We start from the raw sequence: 22,820 nt of genomic DNA, 5'->3' as shown, positions 1-22,820 counted from the left end.
ATAAAAACCACACACAATTGTGATTTAAGCAAATATTCATGAATATTTATAAATAGAAATTGTTTTAGCCATCAGACTTCCCTACTGTAGGTAAATACCACTGTAATATCAAATGACATTAAAAGAATACAGACACACCATTTCTAGCCTGTTTTTACACGTCAGTCCCTTTGCAATTCTTAGTTTCTTTTTTCCTCTCCCCATTGAGGACTTCTTCAATACCATCTATGTTTTCTTATTCTTGTGAGTACCAGGTATATTCTCTTCTGCAGTCATTGTTCACCCATCCACTTTTGCAGGACCTTCACAGATCCCATGCCTCTTCGAACAAAAGAGAACAAAACCTGCCTGCCAAAGCATATGGAGTTTATCAAGGCCAGACTGTAAAACAGTTAAAACTCCAGCAGTAAAAATACAAAGAAAAGAGGTCTTCTGGTAGACAGAGTTGAAAAACTGTAGGCAAAGCTTAATCAAGGTTATTGAATGAAGCCCATCAGTATTCATGAAGATGGCAGTGAGAGCAAGACAGGCTATTAAATAATCTTGTTGAAAATGAAGACATAAAAGGGGGCGAAATACTGGTAGGTCAAGGGGTGTGAGCTAATCCTATTTATTTGTCATTGTCAGGTATGAGGTTATATTCTGTTTGGGGACTCTTTGGGTGCTTCTTGGTGATTTTTGTTATTTGTTTTGTTTTTTTTTTTTTTTTTAAATCCTCCTTTGTACCAGCAGCATGCTCTCAAAAAAACCTCAGGAAATAGCTCAAGACAGTAATTGAAGAGTTAGATGTATCTACTGTAAGGGGTAAATAAAAAAGGAAAAAAAAACAGAAATCCCTAATATTCTCCAAATAGATGATTTTTGCAATCCATTTCTCTTTGCAGTCACACCTCACAAAGGCATTACAGACACACCGCTTGATGTGGCTTACTTCAAAAATAACAACGCTAATAAAAAGAATCTTAAATTGTGAATCATTCAGTGCCACTTACTTGGTGCAACCTATGAGATGTCTACCACTTGGAACTGCCCACGACTCCAGCAATCATTTGGAGAATGCAGCCAATCCAACTGCGCCCCGCAACAGTTTCCAAGGAAACCAGCAAAGACACCGGTGTGGATGGCATGCAGTGGAAAAAAAAATGCATGAAAAAGCTGCCGCATTTCCACTTTTTCCCCCCCACCAATACTTTGAATCATGTATTATGAAATGATACCAAGAAAAAACATTATTGACAAAAACAGCAGCAAAAGCCAAAGCAGAATTAAAAGGCAATGAACAAGCACTTTTGCCTTCAGTGACTCAGACTGGCTACAACGCCTTCTTAAAGCTTTGCTCCTTATGAACTACAATATGCACCCCTCCCTCCCAGGGAACCATTTAAAGTAAGAGCAGCATCTCAAAACAGATCTCTTATTTGTTATGTCTATGCAAACACTTTAATAAACTGATGTTTGCTCACCTGCGATCAGTGCAGCAATGAACTCTCATCATGCAGTGAAACAATGATTTTACACTGATTTATATTAGAACTTTAACAGTAAATAAATATTACTTCAATGTAAAGGAAGAGTCATAAAACTATGCATTAGAAAAAACCCTCCCCCTCTCTTTTCTCATCCCATCCTGTCATTCAAAGCAGAAGGTGCTGGGGAAAAAAAAACAATAAGAAGTCATTCCTCCCACCCTTCATGCTGACACCAGAATTTCAGGCCCCAGCTTCTTCTACCTAAGATGTCCCAGAGAAGAAGTGGTCTTGGTGAAATTCACCTCCAAAAGCCAAACTGGGCTTCTATTACTCTAAGACTTAAAACTGAGATATAACAATACACAGGTTTTGTGACAATAGCACCAAACATCATTGTATTAAATATTAGGTCCATCTTCTATGGTAGGTATAAAGATAAAAGATCTTTAACTCAATTATGGGCCACAAGTTCTTATACAGAAAGGTTTTCCTTCAAAATATCTTTGTACCACTTCTCTGAGTTCCTCCTGATCAAAGATAATTGGTCGTTTCTTCTTACAGAGCCAGATATTGGAGTAGACACCACATTCCTCAGAATCTAATGTGATCCGGAGGCTTGTTTTCCTTTTTCCATCCTGAATTCATCAAGAACTGAATCTTTGATCTCCAGAACAGGGAAATACTTTCTGTACAGCAAAAAAGCTGTTCTGCCTATGAGGCTGCCTTCTTGAGAAAAAAAACACCCAACAAATAGAACAACAACTCTCCTCTCCCCCCATACACACATCCCACAGTCAGACTACAATCACTGAGCTGTATTTCTCTATGCCCTCTGACTATTGTATCTGACAGATCAAAGTTTTGGTGGTTGGAAAGGAAAGCTCTGGGTTTACAAAGACAAATATGTTATGAAAGCATTAATTATCTTTCATGAAGCACTGAATGCCACAAAACCTGCTTGGTGAAGTTTAAGAGATGGACTCTTCAAGCTCCCTGATTGGTGAGCTGACTACAGAATGATTTGAAATATACTCCTAACTCAAATGATTTTTCATCATTTCAGTCAGTCTGGTTAGGTCATAAAATTTAATTACTGTGCAGTAGTTGCTAAATAGATTTAAATGCAATAACACTTATCAACTATTGAAAAATTTAATGATAATCTAAGATAACCAAATATTGAAGTATTAGAGTAGGATCAGATGTTGACAATCAAGTTCCAATTTTAATTACATGTACATCATATTAAATCTCGCTGTAAAATGAAATGGCTTTAGAACATAACACTAATTCATTTATATTCTATAACTCTTGTGAAAAAGAGGCACAGTGGAATCAACTTCCTGCATTATTTAATAATCTGCTCTGTAAATAAAATGAAGGCCAAATTTTGAAAGCAAGGAGCAGGCAATGAAACTGCAGTAACCTTTGCACGTGCAGACAGGATAACTACATGCTTAGGCCATCTGTCTGCAGAAATACCAGCTTTTTATTCTTTGACTCAGAAAACAGTTTTGAAAACATACCCTGGAAGTTCATAGAACACAATAAAAAGTAAGATTTATTTTTATAGCCCTCATACTGTATAGTAGTAAACAATAACATTTCTTGGAAATATAAAGATGCAACTCTTCTAGCTTGCCCATTTGCTTTACATCTTTTCCATCTATTCAGACTGCATAGAGGAGGGAAAAAGAATGTGCTTATTAAGAATTTGTATGAGAACAGATTGACCCAAATGTCTGTTACCAAAATAGATTATATTAGCTAGAATGGAGCGTGTTGCTCCCATGCAATCAGCAACAGCCTTATGAAAATGTCAACTCTTATATATACATTCTGATGCCGGGTAAGTCAAATTCAAGTCTGTAAAATAAATACATTAGAAATACTGTGCTTTGTACTATGAACACAAAGTAATTCTCACAAAATAATATTCATTGCAGTCAGTTTCTTTCAGTGCTGAACCTCATCACTCTTTGTAGACAACCAAAATAAACAAACCCATTTCAGGCAGCCCTCTCAGGTCTTTAACGATTAAGATTAGGCAGATAGACAGTAGGTATGATCAATAGTGGCCTCTGATAGACCAGTACGTAGCTCCCCATGTCTGGTCAAATCACCACTAAGCAAAAGAGTAAAGCAGCTCATTTATCTACATTTAGGAAAATACACAGCCATTTTTTAGATTGCAGAGGATAGGGCAAGTCAACCAGTGCCAGACTTCCATTCACTAGTAGGACTCTATGGTCCCAGAGGTCTTTTCCAACCTAAATGATTCCTTAACTACTTCTAGAATATCAGAAGGAAGCCTTGGACACCAAAATATGCCAAAGCATTGAAGTTTGTGAAGCCATTAAACCTGAAACACAGCACAGCCTGCTGTAACAAAGACTGTGAAACTTGCTCTTATCCATTTTCATATCTTTCTTAACCATTTGCCATATAGATTTATTTTAAAGGCATCTCTGTAAGGCCACTATTTTAGTCGCAGTAAGTTTCCTTTACTCTTGTCAGCACTCCTATAATTAGCCAACATAAGAGCATCAAAATTTAAAAGATCTGGATTAAATTAAACAGTTACTGTAGAGTGGTATCTTAAAAAATAAACTCCGGAATGTTTCATAGTGCCCCAGAATCATGTGGTAAACACACCAGTTAATTTTCATTCAATTCATGTTAGAAAAAATAAAGCAGAAGGAAAAAACCAAATAACTAATAGCATCAGAAAATTCTGTTAAACATCTGATGGTATCATCGAAGTATCTAAATAACTCTTTCCATATTAAATCCATCTCCAAGTCTTCAGCATTGCTGGACCACATGTCTAGTTACTTACATACCTCTTTGCTTTGTCTAATCATCATAGCAGCTTCAATATGTCAGGAAGTAACTGGTCACCTGGAAACACAGTCTAAGGTAATTTGACTAAAAAGTACAGAGAATCCTGCAATCTAGAGATAATAATCCACTGAAATCTCTCAAATTCAAGACTACAATGTTTTTAAAATACTGAATACCTACCTTCCACAGTACTAAACAAACTCATTTAGTTTCATGAAAGCATTTTGTTCTGAAAATAATGAATTAATCAATTACTTTCATTTCAGTCCTGCATCATTGCTTCATTGTGATCATGTTATAACGAAAATGTTATACCAACCAAGGGACAGAACAGCTCTCCTATGAGGACAGGCTGAAAGAGCTCAGGCTGTTCAGCCTCGAGAAGAGAAGGCTGCAAGGTGACCTGATAACAGTCTGTCAGTAACTAAAAGAGGGCTGTAAGAAAGAAGCAAACAGACTCTCTAGACAGCAGTAGAACAAGGGGAAATGGCTTCAATCTTGGGGAGAGTAGATTTATCATAGAACAAATCATAGAATGGACTGGATTGAAAAGGACCTCAGAGATCATCGAGTTTCAACCCCCTTGCCATGGGCAGGGTTGCCATCCACTTGACCAGGCTGCCTGGAGCCACATCCAGCCTGGCCTTGAATGCTTCCAGGGATGGGGCACCCATAACCTCCTTGGGCAACCTGTTCCAGTGCATCACCACCCTCTGTGGGAAAAAAAAAACTTCCTCCTAATATCTAACCTAAACCTCCTGTCTCAGTTGAAGACCATTCCCCTATGTCCTATCATTATCAACTCATGTGAACAGTCACTCCCCCTCCGAAGGGCAGATCTAATGTTGATTAGGTTGATGGTTGATTATAGGCTGGATAAAAGGAAAAAAGTCTTTTACAGTGAGAGTAGTGAGGCACTGGAACAGGTTGCCTAGAAATGTGGTTGATGCTTCATCCCCGGAGGCTTTCAAGGTGAGGCTGGATCAAGCGCTGGGCAACTTGATCTAGCTGTGCACGTCCCTGTTCATTGCAGGGGAGTTGGACTAGATGATCTGTAAAGATCCCTTCCAACTCTAAGGATACTATGATTCTTTATCAAACATACCCAGGAAGAAAAGGGGAGGTCATTAAAGAGGTTAAGATTGGAGGCAGTCTGGACTACAGTAACCTGACCGTGCCCTAGCTGAGTTTGTGATCTTGAGGACTACAAGTCTAGCAAAGAGTAGAGTCAGGACCCTGAATTTTGGGAGAGTGAACTTAGCATAAGCGCTCTCCATCCCTCAGCAGAAGAGTCAGGAAATGAGCATGGCTGAGCAAGGACCTGCTGGTCAAACTGAAGGAAGTTTAGAGAGAAAGGCAGCAGAAAAATCTGGAGCTCAGTACAGTGAATTTATTTACTTTGAAGGACAAATTTAATCCTATAAAACAAAATTCTAAAATGCATGAACTTTGGGCAATCTAATTATTAAGTATCATTTTACCTTCCAAGACTTTTCTTATTCTTGCATGGATAAAGAGAGAGAAACAGTTTCTAATGCTCTCTGAAACCACAGAACATTAAACATTCAAAGTTAGGTCCTGGACCTACACAGTCCTATATAAACTATAGAGTTTATATAAAGCTAGTCTGATTAACTTTTGCTGTCATAGGTGAATCACTGCAGTCCAACTTTCACACCATCAAGAGAAAATATCTGCTGTAAAAGCATGAATAATTGGAATGTTTCAAATAAAGGACCTTAAGATTATTATGCACCAAAGTACCAGAGAAGTCTCCGCACATGCACATTTATGACTGTACACTAACAAAAATACTTATTATTTACTCCAAATAAGATTATGTATAGTATTTATTTAAATTTCCACTTCATTAAGCCATAACTTAAACCCCTAAGTTCAACAAAACTGTTTGTCTGAGAACAAAGAAGAAAGATTTATTCTTGCTTAAAGTAAAAGGAAACAGGACTTTTTTTGTTATTTACTTTGCTAGTAAGAGTTGGTCCATTCTCTCAAAAGGGAATCACTTCAATGAGCTTCAAATCAGGCCATAAACTACTGAACTTTCTAACAACCCAATTTCCTGGAAAATTTTTTGTAATAATGTGCTAACAAGCTTGCAAATGAATTCCTCTACTATGCTCTATTGGAGACTAGAACACTGGGAAAAGGACACATTTTGTGTGTCAAACAATGCTTTTCCAGTAATTAATTTGTGTAATTTAATTATTTATTCAATTGAGGCTAAATTATTAGTGTGAAAGTACTTGACAATTTAAAAAGAAAAGTCTTCCACTACCTACCCGGATTTTTTTCTCCCTTTCCACCTTCCTGTCTATCCCCCCTTAAGACTTCGTGATTAAACCCTACATAAAACAGCACATGCTAAGAACTCATCTTACTTCTCTCTGAATTAACTCAGAAACAAGACAGGTGAGAATTAGATAACATAACAAATCCTGCTTAATTTCTTACTAAGTAGAACGATAGACTTACTTGGATTTGGGTTTGTTAACTAACTCTTCTAAATAGCAAAGCTCAAAACCTCAAGTATACTGTTGTCCTATTAAGTTTTTTGCTTTTAAATCCTTCACATTTCCCTGAAGAATTAATAATAATAACAAAAAGTATTACCTAAACCATGTTTTATGATGAAACAGAAACAATTATACCTTGCTAGAAATAAAACCCTAGGCCTGTTAACCTGAAGTTACATGCAAGCATGTTTACCTGTACTGAAGATAAATGTATCAGTATGCTGAAAGAAATGACTGTCCTTTACAGGGACAGCATCACACATGTTGTCCAGATGTAACTGTAGACAACTATTTAAAATATACCTAAAAAATGTCATACAGTTCTCCTTTAGTCCACCTGCAGCTTTTATGCAGTAGCTACTACAGGTTTACGTAGTATTAGATCAATTCCAGAACACCTGTTATCACTGGTGTTATTCAGGAACTGGAAAGAGGAGAGGAAAACAGAAATCCCTGCATTTCTTTTCATTGAAAAAAGGAATGATAATTTCACTGAAAAACAAAAGGTCATGAAAGGATTCCACAAATTTTAAGTTCAATCATCATAACTTTCTAGTGCAGATCAGTTAATGATTTGATTAAATACCGTTTAAGCTCTATGTTTAATGCTTTATTAAGTTAAATGACTTATTTGTGCTGTGATCTGGAAAAAAATAAAGATCGATTTTTATTGGGAAAGTTAGGGCAGTAAGACTTAGGAAAAGTGAAAAGATCAAAAAAGCTAATGAAAATGACATTTCTAATAGGATTATTTAAATTTTACTAACAAGGTAATCACAAAATGGAGACTACCCAGCACACGACCTTACTCAATTTTTAGGTATTACAGCCAAATTCAGGTTCAGATGGAGAGAGTTTTACAGAGACAAAATTGCTCACACCTGTAGCATACCTTGAACAGCTCATTGAAACAGGGTTTATAAAACGTAATATAAATGTATTGTAAGTCTTCCGCACGGAGACACCTGTCTGCTAAAAGTAAACTTACTTTCCTCAGTGTGTATAACTCAGCTATTTGTATGGATTCTTCCTTTGACTGACCAAGTCAGAAATTCAAGCAACATAACATGCACAAAAGACACTCCACAGAAAGAATAAATCTATGAAAAGTACCTCAGAGAACAGAAGTTTTGCATAAGCATTATCTTTTCATACAATGCCGCTCAGATCAAGAGATGTATAAGTTTTCTACAAAATTTATGCTATTACATAATAACTGGACTTTGAAACAGTTCATGCTTTGCATTAGAGAAGGGACAAGCTGTCCTTCATTAATGAATTCATGAACAAAACACACAGCTCTCAAAAATCTTATTCTTCAATCATATTTCTCATCTGTTGAATATCCATTATTGTGATAGTATACCAAGAAGAGTTGCTTTTTAAGTCTGATTGGCCATTTTTAATCTTTTTTCTATATTTACATGAGTAAGTATTTAAAAAATAATCTGTAACATACATATAGGAAATAATTATGTGTCACTCCCAGGGAAAAGCCTTATTTCAAGGCTCCTGCTTAATCAGTAGATAAGTAGCTCTCTAAATTTAAAAGCACAGATATTATTTCCTTGAGGAAATAAATTTCATCCTTAGGACAGTGAAATCTATGAACTTCACAGCAGTTTAATACAAAGTCACATGTTTTAATTGGTCCAGGGTCAAATGAGCTGAGTTGTCATATTTGGTGTAAAGACTTGAAATACAGTAAAATATAACATCATGTTGGCCTAAATTCTAACCTCATTGCACATGTAATTTTTTTCAGACTTAAAGCCAATGCTATATTGCTGAGAAAGCAAGAAACAAACACACATTAAGACAATCTGCACTTAAGTTGGTTATATGACAACTTATTTCATTGTTAAATGAAACAGCAAAACACAAAAGACAACCAGAGAGAAGTGTAATTTCCTTCAGATCTTTGTATCATTGATATTGAGTTTGGATCAGAATTAGTAAATTCATATGTAATTAAAACGCATCACTTCAATTTCATCATAGTTCACAACCTGATCATCATCTTCAGGTAAGTAGTAACTTCCACACTGTATTCCAATAAAATAAGGATCAGGCCTCCTAACAAGCAGAAGTTACTCATGTAACCACGCTCATATAAAAAGAAAAATAGCTGGAAATATCTAACAAGATTTAAATCAGACAGCTGGTTGGATTCACATACTGTTGAACAAATATCTATATACATAGTTTTTACTCAGACAAAAAGTTAAGTAAATTATGGCACATAGTAAAGCATGGACATAAAAGACATCATTATTTAATAGTACTTTACACTCAGACAAATTGAGCTTTTGGTGCATTAAAAAAAAAAAGAACCAACAGCTACCTTGCTGGGAATTTCTAGTGCCTCTGAATTGCATCTTCAACAATAACTGTTCCAGATAGTCTCAATTCATCCAGTGAGACAGAGATGCTAAACTCTATTTTCTTTAGTTATATACAGGCATTTGACACAGTACGGATAAAGAAATAGAAAACTCGACCAGAATTCCCACCGATATGGAAATACAAGATGGCCACAAAAGGTAAAGTAACTCTGATAAAGTAATGGAATTGATATAATAAAGTGTTTATTATGTATTAAAACAATCATGCCCTTGCCATTAGAAAATGTACTAGTTACTTGCTTCCATAATAATAAGCTGTGTTAAAATTTACAGAGTTCTACCGCAAACAAATACATATTTTTATGTAAATGCTTTAATAAGTGCATATTAGTCTAACATGTTTAATTAGTGTTATGATCCAAAACCACATTAAGAAAAATAATGCCCTAATATGCAAATTTTTTCATAAACATTTCCACTGGTTTTGTCTAAAACCTTGCACCTATGAGTTATACGATAGAGATAGATGAAAATAAGATTAGCAACAATATTTTTCTAGAAAAAAATCCCGATTATCATGCTTGCTATCTTAATTGATGATTGCAGTCATTTAATATAATGTATAGCATAAGATCTGGCTGAGTTCTGAAATAACCTTGAAGTCCAGGTAACAGCACATGACGCTGCAGGCAATTGTGTAATATAGCCTCCTCCCAGTAGATGGAGATAGGAAAACAAATGAAACTGATGTATGGCAATTAACTTCAGTTCAACTTCCATTGAGCTTACGCTGTTTCGTTAGATACCTCAATTTGTCAAAACCAACATGATAGCTAATGTTCTCTTTTAGTCATGCTGTTTCTAAGAATACGTTCTCTCTTTCAGGTATGCAGAATGCAACCAACAGGAATACTTTGGAAACGGAAATGCAAAAGGGCAAGTGCAGGCTAAAGAAGGCTCATTGTAATCCAATTGTGACATTCCTTTCCCCTTCCCATTCTCCTCCACAATTTCATATTGTCTACTATACTATATGATAAAAATTATTTCCCATTTTTCACAAGCAGTGTTGAAAGCTAATTACATATTGCTTGTTGGCATTTCAACAGATTAGTGAAGACTCTTACCAGCAATACGTAAGTGATAGAGTGAAGAGTATGGGGAAGAGGACTAAAAGCTTCAAACACATTAAGACTTCAATGACAACATGACTGATTTTTGTTTCAGAACAGCAAGACCCAACCAGTCACACCTTTCCTCCTACTTCTAGATAGATCTTGTTATACGTTTAGAAGATTTAGTTTATTTACTTACTGAATAAAAATTATTGGTGTTCCAGAATAAGACGAGAATGAGCAACATACCAACTGCAAGAAAGGAAACTCTAGATAGATAAATAAGAATAAAATTCCACAGGAGTATCAGTCAAACTTTGGAGTCAACTATCATAAAAAGCTATGCAAACACCATTACTGGCAATGTTCAAAAACTGAGGTAAATTTGACTCCAAGAAAAATGATTTGTCCATAGATTTGGCTCTACTCTTTGAGCAGGGAGCTGGAGCAGATAACCACCAGAGGTCCCTTCCAACTTAAACTATTTAAGGTGCTCCAAAAATAAGGCTCCCTATTTATTTCTATTCCCAACTACAAAATACCATTTTGCAGCAGTCACCACCATTAGCTATGTATTTTTTTGCCAGCTATGAGCAAGAACTTGCATGCTGCACTCGTAAAAATCTGTACCAGCAGAGGTGACCCACCATCACCATTGCAACAGCTGAAATGCACCACCCACCAACTCACTGCACTCACATCCACTGTTTCATTTCCATGAAGATCCTGCAAGTGTCAATGAATGCCCATCATCATTTTATTCCATGTGGAGGAAATCAAATCCACACCTTTGCTTCATAAACACTGCCATGCCAGACACCATTTTGCCAGACTATCCATTGGCTGCCATCTGTCACACGGCAACAACATGTAATGCAGTATTAGTGGCAAAGTTCATCTTCTACTACCATCGCACCAACATCCATCTCTGACTTTGTGGGCTAACATAACATAAGAGGAGGCATTACTTTCGGAGCAGCCCTCACTTTCTTTTTTGCTGATATTAGCAAAAAAAGAAAAAGTAAGGCAACTTTGTATTTTCTGAGCTTTTATAACGTAATAGTAAGTAGCTACAACAACAAGAATCAAGGTCTGAAGATATTTCACTACTCAACAAATATTAATAAAACTTAAGTTTTCATCTACTTGATAAAATTTTGCTTGTCAGACCAGGATATAACTAGAATTATTTGCTGATTGCTGAAACTGACAGACATTCAACAACACTCCCACACAGAAAGCATTTTTGACTGAAATTTAGCTGTTAAATCTGCTGCTGATTTTAAAAATACACTGAGGAAAGCTGCCAATTCCCATGAGACATTTGATTACTAATTATAAAAGCTTCAGTAGACAGATGTTAACCCATCAATAAAGGCTGACATACAGTAGCACCACAAGATCCAATCATACTAGGCACTTTAGAAGCTAATATCAACAGACCTCTGCAAGCTAAATGATCTAAAGCAGTGAGGAATACATATAAGGGAAGAGAAAGGCAGCAGCATCATTACTGCTGATTAGAAGGCAAAAATTCAAAAATGTTGCTAGAGTCATATTTTTTATCTGGCTAGTGCTATCATTTGTCTTTAATCACAATTGTGGACTGAAAGTCATCCAGAGAAACAAATTTTAGTAAGATCAGCTCCATCATGAGATAATTCTATCTTTTTTGCCTTCTCACGAGGCAAGAACTCTGCATGCTAGTTCTCTCACTGGATATCCAGTATTCCTGCATTTACGCAAGCTTACACATGTGCTCAAGATCACAGTCAAATACGTTACAATTAGGTAAGTACACACAAATAAGACCACAACTAATATTTTCAAATGTCAGGGTATTTAATCTAGAATAAAGGTAGCTGAGTCTTCAAAGACTCAAAATGAGTCTATAGAAGGAAACTGCACTTGGAAGGCTCATAAAAGTGAACAGAACTTTGGATGCAATGGAAGACAGCAGAAAGTCATCAGTCAGGTCATCTGTAATTACTGTTATAGCCTTTCTAGAGCACTGATTTTAAAACCAGGGTTACCTGGAAAAACATCTTCCATTTGGTCGCCAGAAATTCTCTTCACTTAACTTTTGGGTAACAAGCAAAAGCAGAGAACACAATAATAACACTTCATAAACATACTGAAACTTATTGGACAGAAGTTGTTACATGCAACAATTTTCATGCACTGGTCAGTTTTATCCATTTATCTAGAGATATTTTAAAGGGAGTTGATAGCCTTCCCCCCATATATTTAGAAAGTTTAAATTTAGTTTGGGACCACAAGCCTATTATGACTTAACACACTGATTAAAATGAGAATAGCAGCACCTGTATTTCATTGTTTACAAATGTTACATTTGTATAGGTCTACTGTGGCAATGAAGGGAAGAGAAATTGTGTTTAAGATTCAATTAGAAAAAAACGTCATTTGCACTAAAAAGAGAAATCTGACATTTTAAAAGAGAAATAATATGCTTACAAAATGTAAATACTGAGCAAGAGTTTTTAAAATGCTATAAATGCTGTTGTGAAAAACAGAAAAAGGCAGCTATAAAAATTCAGAAAAACAAATTAAAAGGATAAATTACAGTTCAGAAAATATTAGTATATTCACAGAAGTCTATGTGTAGAAAGGAGGACACTGATCCAGAAATAATTATACCGGGAAATAGGATAAAGAGAATAAAAATAGCTGGCTTTAAACTGCTACTTTCCCTCCAGTTGTCTTAAGATAATGTTTTGTCCACAGTTTAAACTATTTAACCTATTATATCTTACATGCATTTAATGTATGTATGAAAAGATGACAGAGCCGATTATGGACTTTTATGGATTCATAAAAATATTTTCATATATACATGCATACTCATATATACATTTATGCACATAGAAGAACTAACAAATAAAACTTTTAAAATCACAGAAGAAATTGAAAGCTTTCAGATGAAGCTAACGCATACTTTCAGGTTGTTTTACCTTTCAGTTGACAGGATATTTCACTATTATTACGTTGGAAGGAAGTTAAGAAAAATAGCATTACCACTAGGAAAGTGGAAGGAGGCAAATTAACTCAGAACAAAAAGGTGCCATCCCAGGAAATCACAGGCTTGACAGTAAGTCTTCTATTAATTCTATTAAGCTATGGCTTAACTTGTTTGGAAGATACAAATGCATTGTTTACATTTAAAATGTTGTGTGGGGAAAGCGGAATAGTTATGAATAATGAAATCTAAGAAACACCAAGTATGACAAAGATGTTTTCTGAAACAACTTTTTAGATAGTGATTGAACAAATGGAGCTGCAGATATCCATGGATTCTTTGACATACAGCTTATGCTACAAAGTACATCTTCTGCAAATTAATACCTTGCAGCCCATGGATAAAAGCATATCTTCTTCTTATTTAACGCAGATAGACACATTATATTTGTCTTGCTATATGTGACAAAGTAACTGCTGACTTAATTTGTACAAGGTTCAAAGTAGCAACAGAGCTCTTTTATCACAGCATACCCAAGATCTATAGTCTCACGTCACAGAGAATTTCTACAGCCCTCTCTTCATGTTGTTTATAAAAACAAAGGTCTACTGTAATTCTTCCCTCTGCAAATCCATAGATAGAAACTAATGTTCAGGATCAGACTTGGTAATCCTGCTCAATCATGTTTCACTCCTTGGGAGAGTTTGATGATTATAAAAGGAGATGGAGTTCCCAAAGAATAGGAGTGTTTTATTTCCTTGAACATCTAAACATGAAGAACTATCAGAAATTCATTCAGTTCAGCTGTTGACATCATGTACATGTCTTTCCATTCCAGGATAAAATGGAATAATTTATTCATTAAGATAGAAATATTAGCAATTTGGGAAGCCTCTGAGCATTTTACCTATTATAAAAATAATCTGTAGTGTACTTCATTGCTACAGTATACATCATATGGACACATCTGGAAAGTATTTGAAGCAAACAATTCCTCTTTTTTTCCTCCCCCCTCCCAGTTCAGCCCTGCCAGATCCCCTTTCTTGTATCAGTTATCAATATCAAGAAAGCACTTCTTCTAATCAGTGTTTCTGTATTTTATAATTGGTGACTAATCAATGATTCCAAGATGCTCATCAGGGAAACATCAATTTCTCCAATGTAAAAACATGAGTAAATAGCATATACAGTACTGCAAATCTTCAAAGAAAAGTGCAATAAATAACTAACAAGTTTGAATGCTTCTGTAAAATACAGGTAGTTAGTCAAAATGCTTGAGATTTGAGACTGTTAAAGACCAGAGGATTAAAACATTAATAGATTATATGGCTTTTGTGCAAAATACCTCATAAATGATTTTACATTATATATGTAGCAAATTATAGAATAGCATGGTCTGTAAGGGACCTTAAAGATCATCTAGTTTCAGCTCCCCTGCCATGCAGGCTTGTTGCCACCCACCGGCTGAGGCTGCCCAGAGTTCCATCCAACCTGGCCTTGAACACCTCCAGGGATGAGGCACCTACAGCTTCTCTGGGCAGCCTGTGCCAGCACCTCACTGCCCTCTAAGTAATATATATATAAATATATATAATTCCTAAGATCTAGTTTAATTCTCTTGTCTTTTAGTTTAAAACCATTCCCCCTTGTCTTATCATGATCAGGCTATGTAAAAAGTTGGACTCCGTGCTGCTTACAAGCTCATTTAAGTACTGAAAGCTGTAATGATGTCTCCTTGGAGCCTTCTGCCTCAGGCTGAACAACCCCAGCACCCTCAACCTTTCTTCATAGAAGAGGTGCTCCAGCCCTCTGATCATCTTTGCAGCCCTTCTCTGGGCAGAGCAGAGAGGAATAATCACAAACACACAATCTAAAATGTATCTTATTCAGGATTTCATTGGAAGAGAGTACTTTTATATTTATTGAAAACAATTTACGTATTTCTGTTGTGGGTTTCTTTATCCCACCTCAATCTTTTTTTTTTAATTACTTCTAGATTTTAAAATATATTTACAATTAAATAACGCTTACTTTTTATGCCAGTAAATAGAAATGTGTATCCTAAAACCACATTATATTAAGCTTCATTTGTCAAAATTTCACCCTTAAAATATGAGTCAACTGACTGAAATAACTACTTTCTACTTATAGTAAGGCATTTCAGGGAAACCATTATGGAAGTATACAGCAAGGTAACTAAGTTTTATGTTTCCTGGGAGGCCTAACAATATTCTTAGAAAACCAACAAATGTGCTACCTTGGATATAAGATATAAAATATTAACTCATAGTTAGTTGTTCATGTTGCGAAAATCCAGATGCTTTTCCTTGTTTCCTTCATTTATTTGATAATCTTAAGTCTTTCCAAACAGGTAAGCAAAACTATCAAGTATAAAATACGTCAGGTTGTTCACAAGGACTACATATTAGGATGTTTCTAAGGTTAATCCTTCACAGTACTGTAACTCTGGTGATGCTTCAGTACAAGTGATAGAAGCCTAGCAAGTACATTTCAGTACTATTACGATTAATATGCTAGTTAGCTGAATACAAAAATTAAGACAGAAATGCTGCTAGTTCCACAGCTAAAGTTTGTGACAACTATTGTTTGTCTTGTTCTTAATATGCCAGGAAATTTGAGAAGAAAACCAATTCATTTTTCTTTTTACTAATACAGAGCATTAAACCTGCATCATAATGGTCTCCACAATGCAACTATATAAACTTTTCTAATAACTTTAAGTAACTGTTGAGAATGAGACTAATTATGGAACACTTAACTGGCTTATCTCCATCTCAGCAGTCAAGAAGAGGGCATGTGTGGGACAACCAGTGGATCAGGTCCAGCCTGCATGGCTTCATGAAAGGCAGGTCCTGCTTGACCAATCTGATCTCCTTCCATGACCAGGTGACCTGCCTAGTGGATGAGAGGAAAGGCTCTGGATATTATCTACCTAAAATTTACTTAAGCTTTTTCAATGTCTCCCCCAGTATTCTCCTAGAGAAGTTGGCAGCTCATGGCTTTGACACTTGTACTCTTTAGTGGGTAAAAAATTGGATGGATTGCATGGTCAAGAGAGTGCATAATTACATGTACAAAAATACAAGCAAAATACTTTGGAACTCATGCATTTGAAGTATATATTTCAGTTACAGAAATCTTTCTAAGAAAATATATGAAATAGAAATAAATATAAATGAAGTAATTTTACTAACGTACTGAATTGAATACCTACAAAGAAGTGACACAAATCTAATCTCTGATCACAGTCAATGAGTGTTAGAAGAGATAATAGCTGTTCTCAATATGTTTCACAGCTACTCCAGAGTGAAATATGTATTCAGTATAATAAAATATATATATTTGAGACATTCCAGATTTAACATGCATTCATCTTATTCAGAGCTACTGCAATAAATTAATATTTTACATTGTTATTAGATGACACATACACCAAAGGTTAGCAACAAACTGCAAGATTCTCTAGACACATAAGAGGCCATCCAACAACACAGTGGTTTGACTGAGCGAAAGGTAAACAGCCTCTAACTCCCACTCCCTCTTGTTATATTTCATCCTTGCATAAAAAAACATACACACTAACATAACTCAAAAAAAAATTAAAATCTCATTATTTTATCTTTTTCCAGATCTAAAAAGAGTAGGAGGTTTTCATCACACCATTCGAAAAAAAAAATCACAATAGCAATATACACATCTGGAAGTTATATACGTAAGAGGATGACACATCAAAAATATTGGGAAAAATAAACAAACTTAACCCTGTCTAGAGTAAAATAAATTTCATTATGTAAAAGATGGTAAAGACTTATTAAGTACACCTCTGATAAGTGTTTTGGTTTTTTTTTTGTTTGTTTAAGTTTATTCCTGCATGTGTTTTCAAAAGGAAATGGGCTTAAGGACAGATTCAACCAGCATATTAAAGAGTTACACTATTTATTCATTCAGTTGTCTAAATTCTGTATCTTTTGCAGTCTTTTTCCAGACAGCTTTACGTTCTTATCAGACAACAATACTGAATGTGACTACAATGTAAATATGCATAGACTACCACCTATACAACCAACTAGAATCTTACGTAACTACTACCACAGAAATAACAAAAGGCCAACGTAGATTTTCTATGCTTCGTTCACTGTGAATTTGGTTTTTGAATTCTCTTTATATACAATAAAAAAAGAACTGACCTCCAAAAAAAGCAGAAATCTTGAGACTTAAGAATCCACATTCAATAGTTGCTCAAGCCTGAAGGTATCTAGCTACAAAATACTTCTCTCTTACAGAGCAGTTTCTGTTCAACATAAAGAAAAGAATGACCCTCATCATCACTCTTATATAATCACAGGATTACTATTAGCTAACACGGTTGAATTTGCTAAACTTCATTCAACTCAGGTGGGGTGAATTTGTGTTGCCAGAACTTTCCACCCCAGGTGCTGCTGCTGGAGAATGGTCTCCTTCTCACCTTACATTTTACACCTGTGCTGGAAGCCTAAAAAAACAATCATAGGACCTGTGTGTGCTGGACTGATAGTTACATACAGACAGCTTGCTTTTTCTAGATTAGGACTGGGACACTTGTAGTGCTGTGAAAATGGCAAAGTTTATGCAAGACTCAAAAAATAGAAAATATACAGTAGGACCTGACACTCCTATTTTATAACCATTCTATCTTGAGACAAATGTCACTATTATCTTCCTAGCAAGTTAAAGAGAAGCCTCATTCTTTAGTTATGAAAGGATATTTAGCAATTACTTATATTAAAACATTGATCAGTGGTCAACTTCAAATGCAGTTAATATAACCTACTGAATCAGCTTTTTGCTTTCAGTATGGTATCTCTGAGATACAAGAGACTTTTCTTTTAAAACAGACCTGTCTTTGAATTACAACCTGAAATCATGTAAGTTGGGAATGGGACTACATAGGTAAGATCATCAGGAGAACCAGCGAGGCTTCAAAAAGTAAAGCATTTCATCCTTCATATACTTACAGAATAATCACTCGGTCATCAGCTCTACTTTTGATGATGATGCCTCCATTGTCCATCAATAATGAAAGAAAGCTGTTATTACAGATGGCAGAAATGCCAATAAAAGATAGAGGTCTTTCAAGAATTGAGTGAGGGATAGTTATAAAGCTTAATCTCATTTGGTTTCTATCATGTGCTTTGCAATGTTTTATCTCTGTACAACAGTGAAGGAGCCTATGGCACTTCAGTTTAATTTAGGTGTGTATATGAGATATCTGGAGATATCAATCAGTTTCCACAAATGATTCATGGATGCTGCACAGAAGCGCTTCAGCCAGTGTTATGTCCAATAGACACTGCTAGGAAAAACAAGAAATCACAGAATAATTTTATTGATTTATATACTACACAGCCTGTTCCACTTGTACTTTGAAATCCCTGGTATATACCTGCATGGTAGGTGGAGCAAATACTAGCAGCTGAGCATAAGTCTTTCCCACACCGTTCAAAAACATTTAATGACAAATCTGTTTAATTTGCTGCCCCATAAATCTGCCATAGGCAAGCTTCCTTCCTTTACTGAAGTGTTTATGCTAGGCTGTGAACAATGGCTTAAGAAGCAACCCAAGATTTGGAACAATATGTGATGGCTTCTGTTCATGTGGACCTTTGATCTTCTTGGACCAAAAACAAATTCAGGTTCAGCCTTCTCTGAACAAGGGCTCAAATAGTTAAGCACTTAATAAATGAAAATAAAAATGGATCTGTGTGCATATTTGCAGGTGCATAACAAACTTGTACATCACTATCAGAAAACAGTTTTTTGCTGTGGCTGATCTCTGTACAGCACAAGCAGGACTGGGACAGGGGTATGTCCAGCTCTGAGGGCTGCCCTGTCCTGTGCCAGCCCCCCATGCTGTGAGGCAGCAGCACGGCAAGCTGTGAGCAGATGACTCACCTACCATCACTGCTGCCAGCAGCGGGGTGAAGCGAGTCCCATAGGTAGCGGTACGCGAGACACATTCTCCCTGAAGATTTTGGAAGGCAGAAGAAATATACTGAAAGGAGAAACGGAGTACAGTTAGCACTGTCCTGTGACAGAAAGATGACTAATAAAGAATATCAACCTGGCATGTGTCTCATTTACTCAGAATTGCGCAAGGATAAAACTATTTTTACCTATACCTCTGCTGATTGTCACCTACAAAATGAGATTCTTCACTGGGAAATAAATAGACCGAGTTACAAACAAACAACCTTGAAATCTGCTTTTTTCACAAAGGAAGGGCACTTTTAAAATAATTTTTTCCTGTGTCACTTTAATGAATTTAGCAACCATACCTACATCATAAAGGCTTATTTCTTATCTACTATGTAGATGCTGTAGAGAAAGGGGAAGTACATTTCTGTCAGGGGCCGAACAATTAGCACCCATCAGATTAACTATGAACACTAGAAGCTTGGCTGCAGTCTTTTAGCTTTTGTGCAAATTTTGTTATATTTTAACTCACTAATTGCCAGAGAAACTTCAGCCAGAACAGTTACTATCAGTTTAGAATTCCTCACTTCCAAGGTGCAAGCAAATAAATAAGTTTCTCAAGAAGTTTCCTCCTGTCTCAAAACCCATCTGATTTCCAGGAGTAGCATTCCCAAATGAATCAGAAATATTATCTTTCCTTATAGTGTTAATGACATCCAAAGAGCTGATAAAATTAGCAGCTGGAAGCGTAATCCTGCCACCACACTCCTCAATTTGCAATTCACAGCCTTCAAGCTGTCCAGTTCACGCCACTTTCTCAACAGATTTCCTAACTGTTTGCTTATATGCCCAAAGCATACACAGCTGGAAAGCCCTTTATAAGAGAAATATTTTCCTTATTCTCACGAGAGCTTTGTCTCCCACAAAAACTCCTTTTGTCTCCATGATCACCATTCCTTTATGGAGTCTGTTCAGAACACTTAAAAATAATGATTTCCCAAGAATGTCCTCAGCTATGTTTACTCTCAAACTGGCCTGATAACCACAGTCTCATTAAAATTTGCTGGTGGTTTGATCTTCTTCAATAAAAGAAGGTGCGCTTTTGACAGTCTGAGCATTTCTTTTCATAATTAGAAAAGCAATTGAAAAGTACACAACTTCTTGGTTCAAAGTATTTCAAAACTGCTGAGAGTGGGAATACATTTGTTTCACTCTTGAAGATTTGAAAGCCACAGAAAAGAAAACATTAACTGAAAGTTCAAGAAAAAAAATATAGATAAAATAGATAAAAACCTATTCAGAACCTATTTCATCTCATTATACCATATAGCTCTGCAACAGATAGCAGAGTCCCTTTTACTGCCTTTCCTGTGCAAGGACTCTTTTTGGGATTTAGAAGGCAGGCTGGTATATTTTGAATTGCTTTGAGATTTTTTTTTTGCCTCTGACTCTGCAAACTCCTTGTGAAGATTATTAGGTCATTTTCCTGTAAGAAAACTGAAATTACACAACTCATTCAAACACTGCAATCCACTTGCCCAAGCTACCTGCCTTGCTGTCAGGGATTCATGCTGCAGCAAGGATTGCTGGACTGGAATCAGCTGCGAGCTTACACTGAACAACAACGGCAGTCCAGAGAGTATTCAAGCTGATGCCCATGTTGACTTTCCCTCAGCTTCCTCAATACACAAACTACAGGAAGCTGAGTTCTCTCAAACTCTCATTGATTTGCTGTAGTTAAAATTACATTCAACTCCCAACTTACAACTAATACTTCTTTATTTACAGCATTCATTAGCTCATTTCAACAGTTGCATTATGACAGAGCAAAGCCCTGTGTAGCAGTATAAAAACTAGCTTGGGGCCTGGAAAGGGAATGCTTGTGTAGCACAGAATCTACTCATGCCAACTTTGATACTCCAGTTAATTATCCCTTTCAGTAAGGCAAGCTGGCAGGAGGAGAGGTGTGTGCTATCTCCCTCACAGCAGCGTTACTGAGCTTAGGTAACCAAGCATGCCACTGCTAGACCTTAACTGTTGGCTAGGATTCAGCAGAACTATCCTGTATGAGGAGAAGTGTCATGATCTGTAGTTTTCTTCTGAAGGCACATACTGAATTGTCTATCTGTTGAAATCATTCCTTTGTCCTCTTAGGTGAGAAGGATAACAGTGCAGTGAACTCCTAGGACATTTCAATTCACACTGTGTTTCTGTTCTCTGTTTTCTTTCTTTATCCTCACAAAGCACTAAGTTTTCAATCTGAGTAAGTGATGAAGTAGGCTTCCACGAATGCACATCTAAAACTAAATTTCTTTAAGCCTGCACATATTTAGATGCCTTATTTTGGAGAAGGCAATCACAGTTGTGCAAGAACATCTGTTGTACTGTATGTCTGGCCATGTTCAGGTCCAATTATGTCCAACAAGTGAACATATTAATAAACTCCATTCTTCAGGGGAAAAACAAACATTCAGTTCCTCTGATTCACATTCTAGCCTACTTTTGAGTGGACCTTTGAGACAGACCTTTTCTTTTTGTACAGTAGGAGTCTAATTTGGAAGAGGATGACAGTGAAAAAAGAGGCGGTTGTAAATTATATGATTAATAAAAAATATCTTCTTGTCTAATTCACAACAATGCAAAGTGAAGTAAAGGCAATAAGGAGTGCCTGTTGGGCCAACGGAGCACTGGGATTTTAATGCCTATGAGAAGCTTATTAAAATAAATTGATTAAGAGAAGATAAAGGGACTGCATCTTTGGTGTGCTCATGGGGCATTAGGGCTGCACAAGAATTTGGGCTCACAACTGCTCGAAGCAGGAGCTCCAGCTGTGTGCAGCCAGGACACCTATGTGGGTTATATGGTACTGTTCCATGACAATGGGGAAAGGGAGTCAACGGCACAGCATCTCGTACATCTAATCCCCCTTAAATTCACTTGTGAGTTGTTTATTTTTTTTGGCTTCTGGGTCTCTCAAACACAAAAGTCGAGCATAGAACCCCAGCCCTGAACTTCATCTATACACAAGCCTCTGAGTTTCGTTCAAATTCTTACTTTCTATCATTCGATAATTAAATGTATTTTCTTAGAAGCTGGTAATGTAAGTGTGTTTCATGTGTTAAAAAGTTACATCAACAACTGATTTGCTTTCAATCTAGTTACCTATTCCTCTGTGTTACCATAAGGAAGCAAAATTGAACCAATATTGAACCAATTGCTTTGTTTATGGCGTAGCTAAATGACATATGTGCTACATCATTCATTGGCTCTATAAGAAGTAATAAGGTCACAGAAAAAGCCGGAGCAGTCTGACCTTATTTTCCTCCAGGGCTGGCTACATTAACACACTTACTGGAGGAGGGGATACTAATGATCCAGCCAGTACTTTTCAGGGCAAAATTAGTGATGATACACAATCCTCATGGTTTTACAGTAAGGAGCTCCAGTCCTAAGAGAAGTCCTGGTAATGCCCTGCTTTAAAGTCCGAGTGAAATCCCTGTATGTGACCCTCCAAAACAGCTTAGCATTAAAACATATCCCAGAACCTGACCCAGAACCAGCTC

General features: G+C 36.3%; 1 protein-coding gene across 2 annotated transcripts in view; it reads right to left on the bottom strand.

Moving 5' to 3' along the window:
* The window catches only part of GABRB2 (gamma-aminobutyric acid type A receptor beta2 subunit), a 335,870-nt gene that overhangs the window by 159,751 nt on the left and 153,299 nt on the right, over window positions 1-22,820 (bottom strand). For both annotated transcript variants that reach the window (XM_046900320.1, XM_040646866.2), the window contains one exon: window positions 19,241-19,336. The gene's annotated coding sequence lies outside the window, so the exon portion shown is untranslated. The remainder of the gene's footprint in view (window positions 1-19,240; window positions 19,337-22,820) is intronic.

Source organism: Gallus gallus, chromosome 13 (assembly GCF_016699485.2).
Source record: "Gallus gallus isolate bGalGal1 chromosome 13, bGalGal1.mat.broiler.GRCg7b, whole genome shotgun sequence".
NCBI classification, from domain to species: Eukaryota; Metazoa; Chordata; class Aves; order Galliformes; family Phasianidae; genus Gallus; species Gallus gallus.
This window is presented reverse-complemented; position numbering and strand designations above follow the sequence as displayed.